The sequence below is a fragment of the Syzygium oleosum genome, unplaced genomic scaffold (genome assembly GCF_021117445.2).
Source record: "Syzygium oleosum isolate NSW1041296 unplaced genomic scaffold, Sole_v2.1 Sole_v2.18, whole genome shotgun sequence".
NCBI classification, from domain to species: Eukaryota; Viridiplantae; Streptophyta; class Magnoliopsida; order Myrtales; family Myrtaceae; genus Syzygium; species Syzygium oleosum.
In genome coordinates this window covers 5,101,750-5,113,939 of record NW_026607502.1, presented here as the reverse complement: position 1 = coordinate 5,113,939, position 12,190 = coordinate 5,101,750, and positions in this window count along the sequence as shown.

Sequence of the window (12,190 nt, the reverse complement as noted above, 5' to 3'; positions counted from 1 at the left end):
TCTTCCTTTTTACTTTTTTTTCTCCTTTTTCTTTTTCTCGCAATTTTTTTCTTGTCCGTGTTCGGCAAAAGAAGGACCGAGGTTTGGAGATGTTGATGATGCTGCCGGAAAATAGTGGCATTTCCCGTGACTCTTGGAGCTCCCTTTTTTTGGCGAATTTTCCTTTGCCTTTTTCTTTTTTTGGGTCGAAATTTTTTGCTTGCTTGTACCGCACGGCATGTGTCGGGGAATTTTCCGTTTTTGGCCGCCGGAAATCATTAGCATGAGTGCCGTGTGTGACCGAGGATGGTGAAAGGTACATGTCGCGACAAATTAGGGGTGGACCCCGCTCTCGAGTTTTCGAGCCCGCGTGGAGTTACCTGCCCGACACGTTTTGGAATTTTACGGTTTCGTCCGGTGACTTCTTGAAATCGGTGGCGACGCGCGACGGCAGGTGATACGGGAGACAAAAATGTGGGGAGTACTCGAAACTGTATTTTGAAACTGATTTTACATTGGGTGTTTACTCCGGCCGAATTCTCGCAGGAACTTCGATGTTCAGACATGCACTATGTAACTGAGTAATTCTTCTGTTTTATGAATGTGCATACTTATGTGATGAATTTGCGTTTCGTTAAGTAGTGGCGTGTTGTCACGTGGTCGGGGCTCCGGACAAAGTTTGGTGGAAAGTCGACGCCGAGGGACATATTGCAATTGATGACTAAAACTTAGGGGGAAATTTGTAAAATTTGGGAGGACGGGGGCAATTCGCAACAACTTATGAAAAGAAAGATGAATTGTAGCTTGCCCTACTCATACTTTTGATTAATGTTCTGAATTGTAACATTGATGAGTTGATTAATCTGTATGCTTTATGGCACGTGAAAGATTGATGCCTGATTCGTAGACCAGGCAATACCAGCTCATGAATTGTAACATTGCCCCACTCATACTTTTGATCAATGTTCTGACCCAAAAAAAAAAAAATTTCTTTTGATTAATGCTTAGTTTGCAAATTATAAAAGAACTCGTTTACAGGATTTCAGAAAACCCATATTTCATTTAATAACTCTAATCTTCTTTTTAATTTAAAATGCTGAGTAGTCTTGTGGATCTTGCACATGGAGTTTTCTTGAGCTTGAATGAAATATGCATAATAATACTACGATAAATTAAACACTTAGATATAACATAATTTTTAAAAAAAAAGTTTTTTTAAAAAAAAAAATTTCGAAAAATAAAAAATAAAAAATAAAAAATAAAAAAAATACAGAAGAAGAAAAAAAAATTAAAATTTTTTATTTTTGTGCAAATGTACCTAATTTCTATATGCAATGCATTTAAATTGAAATATTTTTGTTTTAGGAATTAAAGAAATTAATTCCTAAATTTTGTGCAATTAATTTTGGGCAAATTAAAAATAGGTGTCAACACACATGGAGTTTTCTTGAGCTTGAATGCAAAAAATAAGCCTCAGGATCAAGTAGACCTAACCAATTGGTGAGTGGGCCTAGGGGTGATCGGTTCCCAGCCCGGTCCGGTTCCAAGGTGGAACCGGGAACCGGACCGAGAGAACCGGTTCCCAATTTTGGGAACCGCGGACAGGACCGGTTGGTTCTAGAATCGGGAACCGGACTGGACCGCCAGTCCGGTCTAATGGAACCGGTCACTTAGAGTTTAGTTTTTTTATTTTGGTTAAACACTTAAGGTTTGATTCACATTTTACTAATTTTTGTCAATGAATTTATGTCAATGAAGTTCACTTAGGGTTTAATTCACATTTTACTAATTTTTATCAATGAATTTATGATAATGAAGTTCACTTAGAGTTTAGTTCACATTTTATTAATTTTTTTAAAGAAAAAAATAACAAAAATATATATTAAATAGTCGGTCCGGTCCGGTCCGGTTCTCCCTTGGAACCGGGAACCGGACCGCCCCCGGAAATCGGTTCCGCTTTTAGGAACCGGGAACCGGATCGATAGTCCCTTGAACCGGACCAAACCTGTCGGTCCGGTCCGGTCCCGGTTTGGGCGGTTCAAGTTGCTCACCCCTAAGTGGGCCGACATCAATGTGCTCATTAGGCCCGATCACTTGAAGAGCAAAATGAGTAGGCCTAGGCAAGCCATGCCCTTCTTGAACCCGACTCGCCAAGATCCGTCCAAACTCATTCGACAATTTGTTAATCATAGATGGCCTAGGAAACAATTTTTTAAGGCTCGATCATAAGCCTGATCTGTCAACTGATCGAGGGTAGAGTTTAAGTCGCAAAAGTTTGGCTTTCTATTTCAGTCTCCTGTATTTACCTCCGATCAGATGTACAATTTGGATTTGAATCGATTGCTGTAACAAGTTACTATGATAAAACTTTGTTGCAAGTATGGCAAATAAAATTTGTCACATTTATAGGAATTGCCCAGTATTCTAAGACAAGATAGTTTTTATTCTCTCTGACGAAAAAATATATGTTTAGGCGGTTTTATTCTATCAAAATTAGGAAAGTTCTAGCTCTAGAAAACATCTCGAAGGTCGATAATACTGATTATATACATATATGTACGGCGTAAAAATTAGCTCACCAGATTCCCCACTAGGATGATTTGGTGTTATATCATGTAAGTCTGATTGAGATGCACATTGATTATAGTTGTATGCTTTAAATCTCTAGTGTACTATAACTAAACTCTACTATATCTTAGCAAGTCGGGTCTCACTTTTAGGTATATTAAGATAGGTTGATAAAATGCTAGTAAGCGATCAAGTTGGGTAGATAACATGGCCCAACTGAAGCATCGTCTCTAAGTCCAGTCCCTCTTGTCTCGGCGATTCCGGATCATCGAAATTTAACTTCATGTATGGTTGAAATGAGTCCCAGCATGTGGTGCTGTAAAAGCACATGGAAAGGAGTCAAAGGACGTTTGAGCAAACCTCGAAGGCACCGTCCAAATCTCTCTTTACACGGCCTGTCCTCTTTTTCAGACACAACTTGACCTTTGTTCTCTCCATTCCTTGCAAAAGGTGAATGTCTTGCAAGAAGCTATTTTATGAAAGCAACACTCTTTTAAGTTGATCAGTTCAGTCTCTACTTTTTATAAGGAGTAACATTATGGTAGCTAGTCAGTGGAAAATTAATCTATTGTAGGAGCTCATGGTAAAACTCAAATTTCAAGGGGCAACTTAGGAGTCACAAGTCAATTGGTCTTTATTAAATCCATTGTCGGGCTGAATGGTAGTTTATATATTCACCGTTACACCATTGACACGTGGAAGAGTTTGGTTACAATACTAGCTCCATTGATACGTGTCCTCCATCCGACGACGAATGTGTAATAATATTTTTATACTGATGGCGGACTTAATCATTATCCATTTATTTAAGATGATTAAGATCTTGCATGTTGTGTATTTAAAATCGGTAACGGTACACGTTCTAGATATAACTAGTAACATACCTGTGTATCGCACATGAGGGTGAATTTCTTTTCATTTGTATTAAGTTGGATTACGTATTTTTCTAACTTAAGCTGTATATATGAATCTTCCTCTTTTGAACAAAGTAAAAATGGAATTCTTAGTTCATATTATAAAATATAGGGATTAGATAATAGTTAGAAAATTCTTAATTGTTGTTATATGACATAGGGAAATTTCATATGTCATCAACTACAATTTCGAAATATTGAGAGAAGATAATAAAAAACTTCCAATGAAATATTAAATGGGAAGAGTTACAAAAAAGTTAGAATTTTCACTAATGGCTAACTTGCAACATTGAAACTTATTAAATCTGATGATCTTTTGTTGGACAAAACTCATGGTATTGAATTGGCAAGCACGCACAAATTCTGATTGGAAGCAAAAGGAGTGGAAAGTGTAAGAAAAGTATATTATGTGTGACATCCTGAAATTGGTCCATTTGGAATTTATAAAATATTGAGTTTTATGAATGTACTCGTAGTTAGTTCTCACCTGGAACTGATCATTCCTAGGATACTAACCATTAGGGAAAGGCTAATTAGGGATTTAAATTCGTATGACTAAAAGAAAATTCGATCGTGAATTGACTTTCGACCATGAAATCGCCGAGGTGACATTTTGAGCCACTATTGGCCGATCCAAGGATAGTCAGGGGTCAGTTCGCCACTGTCAGAGTAGTGGATCGCGGGTGATACCGCCAGACCACGAAATGAATTGACGAATGATCCTGAGCCTATACCGAACGATCGTACCCCTCAGATCTAGTGATTGATCCTCGCGATTTAAATGACAACCGAAGTCGTCGCGAACGGAATAAAATTTCACGTGACTCGATTTAGTATCAGTCACAGGTCGAATATGCGAATTTCCCCAACAAGCCGCCCGTTAGTTGAGAAACGCTCGAGTTGCGTTTAATAAAATTTGATTATTTAATTGAGCCCAATTTGGACATCGGAAAAATTTGGAAGTCACAACGGGATGTTAGGACGACGTTACGGATAGAACGTGCAATTTTAGATTGTCCTGATTACTTCAGAAAAATTCGATTTCGATGAGAAATGAGGAAAGGGACCGTTTTGCCCCTAAGGCTTTTTAAAGGGTTAGTTTTATGAGACAAGGGTGTTTTAGTCATTTTGCCCCCAAAGTTGGAAAAGACATAATACCCTTGGATATTTTAAAGCGAGATTCGATCCGGACCGTTGATTTCAAGATTAGATCGAATCTTGACCGTTGGATTAAAAAGGTTAGATAGGGGTATTTTGGTCATTTTTGACTTGAGTCAAAGCTTGGTCACCAAGATTGACCAAGTCTTACCAAGTTTTATCTCTCTCTCTCTCTCTCTCTCTCTCTCTCTCTCTCTCTCTCTCTCTCTCACCCCATTCGGTTCCCCCTTTCCCCCCGAGAGCCTCTCCTCCGATCTCTCTCTCTCCTGCCGGATCGCCGCACCGCCCGGACCGCCGTCGCCGCCGAACCGCCCGCCGCTGTGCCGCGCCGCACCACCGCCTCGCCACCCCCACACCGCCGTTTCTCTCCCTCCCTCTCGGTTTCTCTCCCCTTGGCCGTGAACCCCACCACCATCGTGAATCACCGCCGTCGCCGTCCATGCCGCCAGCCGCTCCGCCGTTCGCCGCCGCTCCCGTTGATTGCCGCCGCTTTCCGTTCTAGCCGTGTCAGTCTAGAACTTTGTAAGTCGCGCCCTAAACCCAATTTAGGACATCGGGTATCGACGGGTAATTTTAGGTTGAAATCGGGTTTATGTGGATGTGAAGTTGTACGATTAGGATGCGGAATCAATTAGCGGGCCTAGGATTGAATTCGGGACATTTTTAATGGAAATTTCGAGGCCAATAGGTGGCTGTGATTGGCTGTTCAGTGGGCTGTGATGTACTGATCGGGATGAAATTTGGATATTTAGAACCGGCAATTAATTGTGGGAAAGTGTCGTGAAGGGCCGAAATTGATTTGCCGCCGTTTGATTGGAGAAAAATGGCAAATTGTGTGTTTAATGTGTGTTTGAACTATGACTGAGTTGTGGTGGTAAAATTGGGTGTGTGATTGTGCAATTGATTGATTGAAACATGTTTATTGTGTGCACGCTTGGGCCAGACTGAATTAAATGTTAACTTGGCCATGTCAGATGCTTAGTGAGCATGAATTGTGTGTGAATTGATGCGTACTCGGGCCACGTGTGACTGTCCGATTGAGTGGCAAGTAACTAATGAGCATGTGCATGAGCAAGAGAGTGAATGTGGTGTGGCATGTGCGATCGTGAAAATTGTGCCGTCCTGAGGCGTGTATTTCAACGCAGGACGATGCCCGGTATTACCGGAAGACTGCCAGCTTGAGGCGTGTACTTCAACGCGGGTTGTGCAGTAGGTGGTAGATGTTGAGCCTGAGGCGTGTACTGTAACGCGGGCGAGATACATGGCCTGAGGCGTGTACTGTAACGCGGGCCACTGGCGAGAGTACGGAAACGATGTGATTAGACCGGAACGAATGCGCAAGAATGAGAATTGAGCATGCATGTGATTGCATTTATTGTGGTTGCGACTAACGTACAGGGTGCAAACAGGATAGACCCAGGTAAGATCGACTGATGTGCCTGCCATGGGATGATTGTTTGTGTGTGATTGTGTTTTTGTGAGATTGTCTGGAGGTACGTGATAGCCTAAGTGGGGTTTAGGGGTGTACTTACTGAGATATAATCTCACGATTGTTGCAACCAAACATTTCAAAACCCCGGCAGGAACCATGAATCCCCCGCCGCCGCCACCGGAACGTTTTGGGGTACCAGTGGACACCGAGTATGAGGTTACAGAGTTTCCTATGGGCGACAACATGACCTGGATTAAGCACACTACTACGGTATTTGTAGAAGTAGGACTACCTTTATGGGAGACCCATGTATACACGGCCTGGTTCTTCCGGGATGGGATCGATGAGTTCGGGCCCGTTAGGGGTTTTGATGTTCCTTTTGATTTGGTTGGAGATTGGGACCCGTTTGCCATACCCCCTATAGACGGAGAATTGACTAGTGCGGAAACTAGTTTAGCGCAATCTAGATTGCATCCAGCACCAGCAGCACAAGGATCTTCAGGGGCTGAGCACGAACCCGAGCCCGAAGGATCGCAAGCAGAATTCGATCCGATGGACATAGATTTAGAACCAATTCCCGAGGAGGAACCAGAGGAGGTAGAGCCCGAGGCAGAACCCGAAAGTGAGCCTGATGAGTCTGAGGAGCCTGAGGAGGAACCAGAGTATATACTCTCGTACGAGCAGTTTATGGATCCCAATTTCGTACCTGAGGACGACTTCTTTAGGGGACCGGCTGAGGAGGATCAGTATGAAGTTCAAGCCGAATCGGGAGATATTAATCATCCGATTGAGATTAAGGCAGAGCCGGAGTCCTCGGAGGAACAGACCATTCAGGGGAGTTCAGATTCAGACGAGGAGGAGTCGGACTCAGAGTGGACGCCGAATAAGGGGCGTAGGGGCTAGTACCGAGGTTGAGAATAGGTTTTTGGAAGAGTACCATTTTTTAGGTTAGAATACCAGGTCATCGAACCCTTTTTGCTGTCGGTGGTTTGTAATACGGTGTGCAATTGTATATGATGGTTGTAACTTGTAAATATTTTATAAGTTTGATAATGGAAAGGAATATGTGTATATTCTCCCTGAATGTTTCCCTAGTTTTAAATTATCCGGGTATAATTGGGGTATCCGCTGTTGATTTAAATCTTTGATGTTTATAATTGAGGTCGGCGATACCCTGGGCTGTCGCTTAAAAGGACCAGTAGAGGGTGTCGTGCTCTAGATGGGGTTCGGGGCGTGACATTATGCAAGGAGAATAATTAATCCCTTGTAATTTAGAGTCCTAGCTGTCATCTTAAAGGCAATTCTTGAGGAAGAGCTTCTTGTTATGTACTTACACTTGACCATTAACCCACGCTTTGCAGGAGAATAGATTCATGTGTATTTTTCATTATTTGTTAGTTATGCAGATAAAATACGCAAATTAAATATTGGAAAGTATATCTTTTCACTTTAAATATTCAAATACACAAAGTAAAAAAAATGAAATTAAATAATAAAATTAATCGATATTTATGTCAAGACCATTGTGATTCAAATATGTATATTGTGATAATTTGATTTTTTTCAAAATGGTAGTTGTAAAACCATGATTTTGTCAAAATATTATCTTAGCATAATTATAGAAGAAGTATGAAAAAAAATCACTCAATTACATTTTCAGTGCAAAAAAGAAAATACAATTTTTTGTGCTATTGTCGATCAAATTCTTTTTGTTAATAATATAACTTATCAACCTTTTTTGGCTAATAGATTAGTGGTTAATCAAATAACATGAATGCATATCTCAGCTAACCGTACAAAACGAAAACAAAATGGAAAAGAAGAAAATCAAAAGTTGGAACTCACTAACCAAAAGCTCGTTGTAGATGTATATACAACTGTCATGAGCCTTTTGTCGATCAAATTTTTGCTAATACATTAGTGTTTGATCAGATAAAAAATGTAACATATCTAACAAACCAATAGGAAAAAAATTTTCGACCACAAACAAAAAAATACAGGAAAAAGAATTGTAGATTGGAACTTGGGTAATCAAACCAGAGTAAAGATAAATCATCCGATATGCTTGATTCTTGTACAAAAATATACGTTGAATCATAATCCAATTTCTAGAATCATATTGCTTTATACTTATATACAACGGTCTATTCACCATGATAAAAAAAAAAAAAGAAATCCGTTGGTTATTTGGCATGTATTATCCTAGGGAAATTTTATATGTAATCAAGAATCAAAGAATTTAGAGAAAATAATAAAATCTTCTAAGGAAATACTTAGCAGAAAGACATATGGGAAACGTTAGAAATTTCCGTAATTCTTAATTTGCAAATTAAAACTCATTAAACATTATTATATCTGTTTTTTGAACAAAACTCGCGACTCATTGTTGAACAAAACTCATGATATCGATTGTGCTTTGAATAGGGCAAGCAATATATTGGAAGCAAAAACAATGGAGAAATGCAAGAAAAATACTTCTTGCAAGAAGAATGATCGACCTCTTGCTATTTAGAGCCGTACATGTCAACTTTAGAGGCAAGCCATGGAGTTAGAGAAAAGCTCGTGAAGATTGGAGAAATGGACACAAAAAGGAGCGAGAGATTTTGGAAAAGAAAAGAATTAGGCTCCGTTAGTGTTGCGGAAAATGTTACGTTTCTGGAAAATATTTTCCTGAAAATCATTTTTCAGGAAAATGACAATATTTTCCAGTTTTTGGCTGAAACATGAAAATGAACTGGAAATTATTTTCTATCATTCGGTATGGAATATCCTCATTGCACTCCTTTTAATTTTTTTAAATATAATTTTTAATTATTTTTACTTTTGAATTTTTTGATAATTTTTAATATTTCTGATCTTTTTATCTATATTTTTTCTTCCTCTGCCGGTCACCGGCCACAAGTGAGGCTCGGCCTCGCTCGCCCAAGGCTTGCGAGCTCAAGCCTTGTCGACCTTGAGTAAGGCCTCGCTAGATTCGACAATGCGCCTTGCCGGATCCGATGATGCTCGGCCTCACTTGAGCTCATTGGTCTAGGGCGAGCGAGGCCACGCCTCGACGAATTTGGCCAAGCTCGGCCTTGCTCAAGCTCGCCGGGCTTGGGCGAGTGAGGTCTCGCCTTGCCTCGCCGGATCTAGCCAGGCTTGACCTTGCTAGATCTGGCGAGGTGAGGCTAGGCTCGACCACGCTCGAGGCCAGGGAGGCTGAGCCTCGCTTGTGGCCAAGGAAGGAGAAAATGAAAAAGAAAGAAAAGGAATAAAAATAAAAATAATTAAAATTTAGTTTTTTAAAAAAGAAAAGAAAAATAAAAATAAAAGTAAAATATGTTCAGTGAAAGAAAATGAGGTGAAAGAAGATATGGAAAATATTTTTCGCTTTGTGAAAAGTAAAAAACATTTTCCTCACTTTTGAAGGTGTTTTCTACATTGGTGGAAAATGTTTACCTTGACTGGTTTATTTTTCGTGAATCGGACGTCGGAAAATTTGGAAAACGTTTTTCTAGAAGTTATTTTCCGTAAAACGAATGGAGTCTTACATAAATTTATGGAGGTTTAATCGGCAATTGCTACCGATTTCGGGGATGAAGTGTTCAAATGTCTTGTGCGATTGTAGAATGTCACTTCAAGTCTCAAGACGAAAATGCTTTGAGGCATAGAGATTCGTACGATCAATCGGGCGTCAATATTCACACCAAACGAGCTAAGAATGCACTATCAGATGCGGGCATTCAAGGAAATGGTGGGAACTAAAAAAATGTTAGCTTGGTCTTGAGTTTTTTTTATTTAAAAAAATAGTATTCATTGCTCAAAATAATACATGAAAAGTGCATAGACTTCTATAGCAGAGCTAAGTCCAAAATACTACAACACAAAGCCAAATTTAGAAAACAAGGAGGATCAGTAGAGCACTAACAGGATTAAACACACACTCGTTCTATAATAATAGATCTGTCAAGCAAAATAATCAACGATCGATAACTAGATATTGTATTATCGTTAGTAACTACGACGTTGCCAGTTCGTGGTGCGCGTCTAGGTTCGGCTTCCTCTACATCATCGTCGTATGGAGACAACCAAAATAGGTTGAACAAACACAGATTTAACATTTGGAGGAGCAAATCTTCGTAATTCAATTTTTTAATTCGGTATGGAATATCCTCATTGCACTCCTTTTAATTTTTCCATCGTTCAGTATGGAATATCCTCATTGCACTCCTTTTAATTTTTTTAATTTTTAATTTTATTTTAAAAAAAATAGAATTTGTAATTATTTTTACTTTTGAATTTTGAATTTTGAATTTTTTGATAATTTTTAATATTTCTTTTCTTTTCTTTTTATCTATTTTTTTCTTCATCAGCCGGTCCCCGACCGCGGCGACCGGCCACAAGTGAGGCTTGGCCTCGCTCGCCCAAGGCCCATGAGCTCAAGCCTTGTCGGCCTTGAGTAAGGCCTTGCCATATCCGACGATGCACCTTGTCGGATTCGATGATGCTTGGCCTCACTTGAGCTCGTTTTCCTTGGCGAGCGAGGCCTCACCTCGCCGGATTTGGCCAAGCTTGGCCTTGCTCAAACTTGCCAGGCTTGGGCGAGTGAGGTCTCGTCTCGCCTTGCCTCGCCGGATCTGGCCAGGTTTGGCCTCGCTAGATTTGGCAAGGTGAGGCTAGGCTCGGCCACGCTTGAGGCCGGCGAGGCTGAGCCTCGCTTGTGGCCAGTGATTGGCCAAGAAAGGAGAAAACGAAAAAGAAAGAAAAGGAAAAAAAAATAAAAGAAAAGAAAAAAAATAAAAATAATTAAATTTTAGTTTTTTTAAAAAAGAAAAATAAAAATAAAAGTAAAATATGTTCGGTGAAAGAAAATAAGGTGAAAGAAGATATGGAAAATATTTTTCGCTTTGTGAAAAGTAAAAAACATTTTTCTCACTTTTGAAAGTGTTTTCTACATTGGTGGAAAATATTTTCCTTGACTAATTTATTTTTCGTGAACTGGACACCGAAAAATTCAAAAAACGTTTTTTTAAAAGTTATTTTTCGTGAAACGAATGGAATCTTACCTAAATTTATGGAGGTTTAATCCGCAATTGCTACCGATTCGGGGATGAAGTGTTCCAGTGTCTTGTGCGATCGTAGAATGTCACTTCGAGTCTCAAGACGAAAATGCTTTGAGGCATAGAAATTCGCACGGTCAATCGGGCATCGATATTTGCACCAAACGAGCTAAGAATGTAGTGTCAGATGCGGGCATTCAAGAAATGGTGGGAGCTAAAAAAAATGTTAGCTTGGTCTTGAATTTTTTTTTTCAAAAAAATAGTATTCATTGCTCAAAATGATACATGAGAAGTGCAAAGATCTTTTATAGTATAGCTAAGTCCAAAATACTACGACACAAAGCCAAATTTAGAAAATAAGGAGGATCAGTAGAGCACTAATAGGGTTAAACACACACTCGTTCTATAATAACCAATTTGTCAAGCAAAATAGTCAGCAGCCAATAACTAGATATTGTATTATCGTCAGTAACTACGACGTTGCCAATTCGTGGTGTGTGTTTAGGTTCGGCTTTTTCTACACCATCGTCGTATGGAGATAATCAAAATAGGTTGAACAAACACAGATTTAACATTTAGAGGAGCAAATCTTCGTAATTCAATGAGATACTAGAGCTCCTACAATCACCATTGAACTAAAGGCCGAGGATATGTATATGGATAGAGCATAGGGGTATTGAATTCCCTAAAATATTATTAAACTTTCAGATCTAAATCAGGAAAGGATAGCTCATAAATCTAGCTAGATCGGGAAAGTTCAAACTCTCAAACCTAGAACTAAACCGGGAGAATAAAGCTTTTAGATCTAGATCGGAAGAGAAGAAAAAAAGAAGAAAAGAACAAGAAAACTTGAACAGAATCAACAAGAGAGGGAGGGGAGGGTGAGACTAGCTCAAACCCTCCCCATGGTTGAATGTTGAAGAAGACGATGGAGAGGCTTGGTCTTGAGTTTAAGACATATAAAATGAGTAGTTTAGGGCGCGTTTGGTAACGTTTCTACTTTTCTATTTTTCTGTTCTTTTGTTCCCTGGAACAAAAAAAGAACAGAAATCTGTTTGGTAACGCATTTTATTTTTCTGTTTCCTGGAATAGAAAAA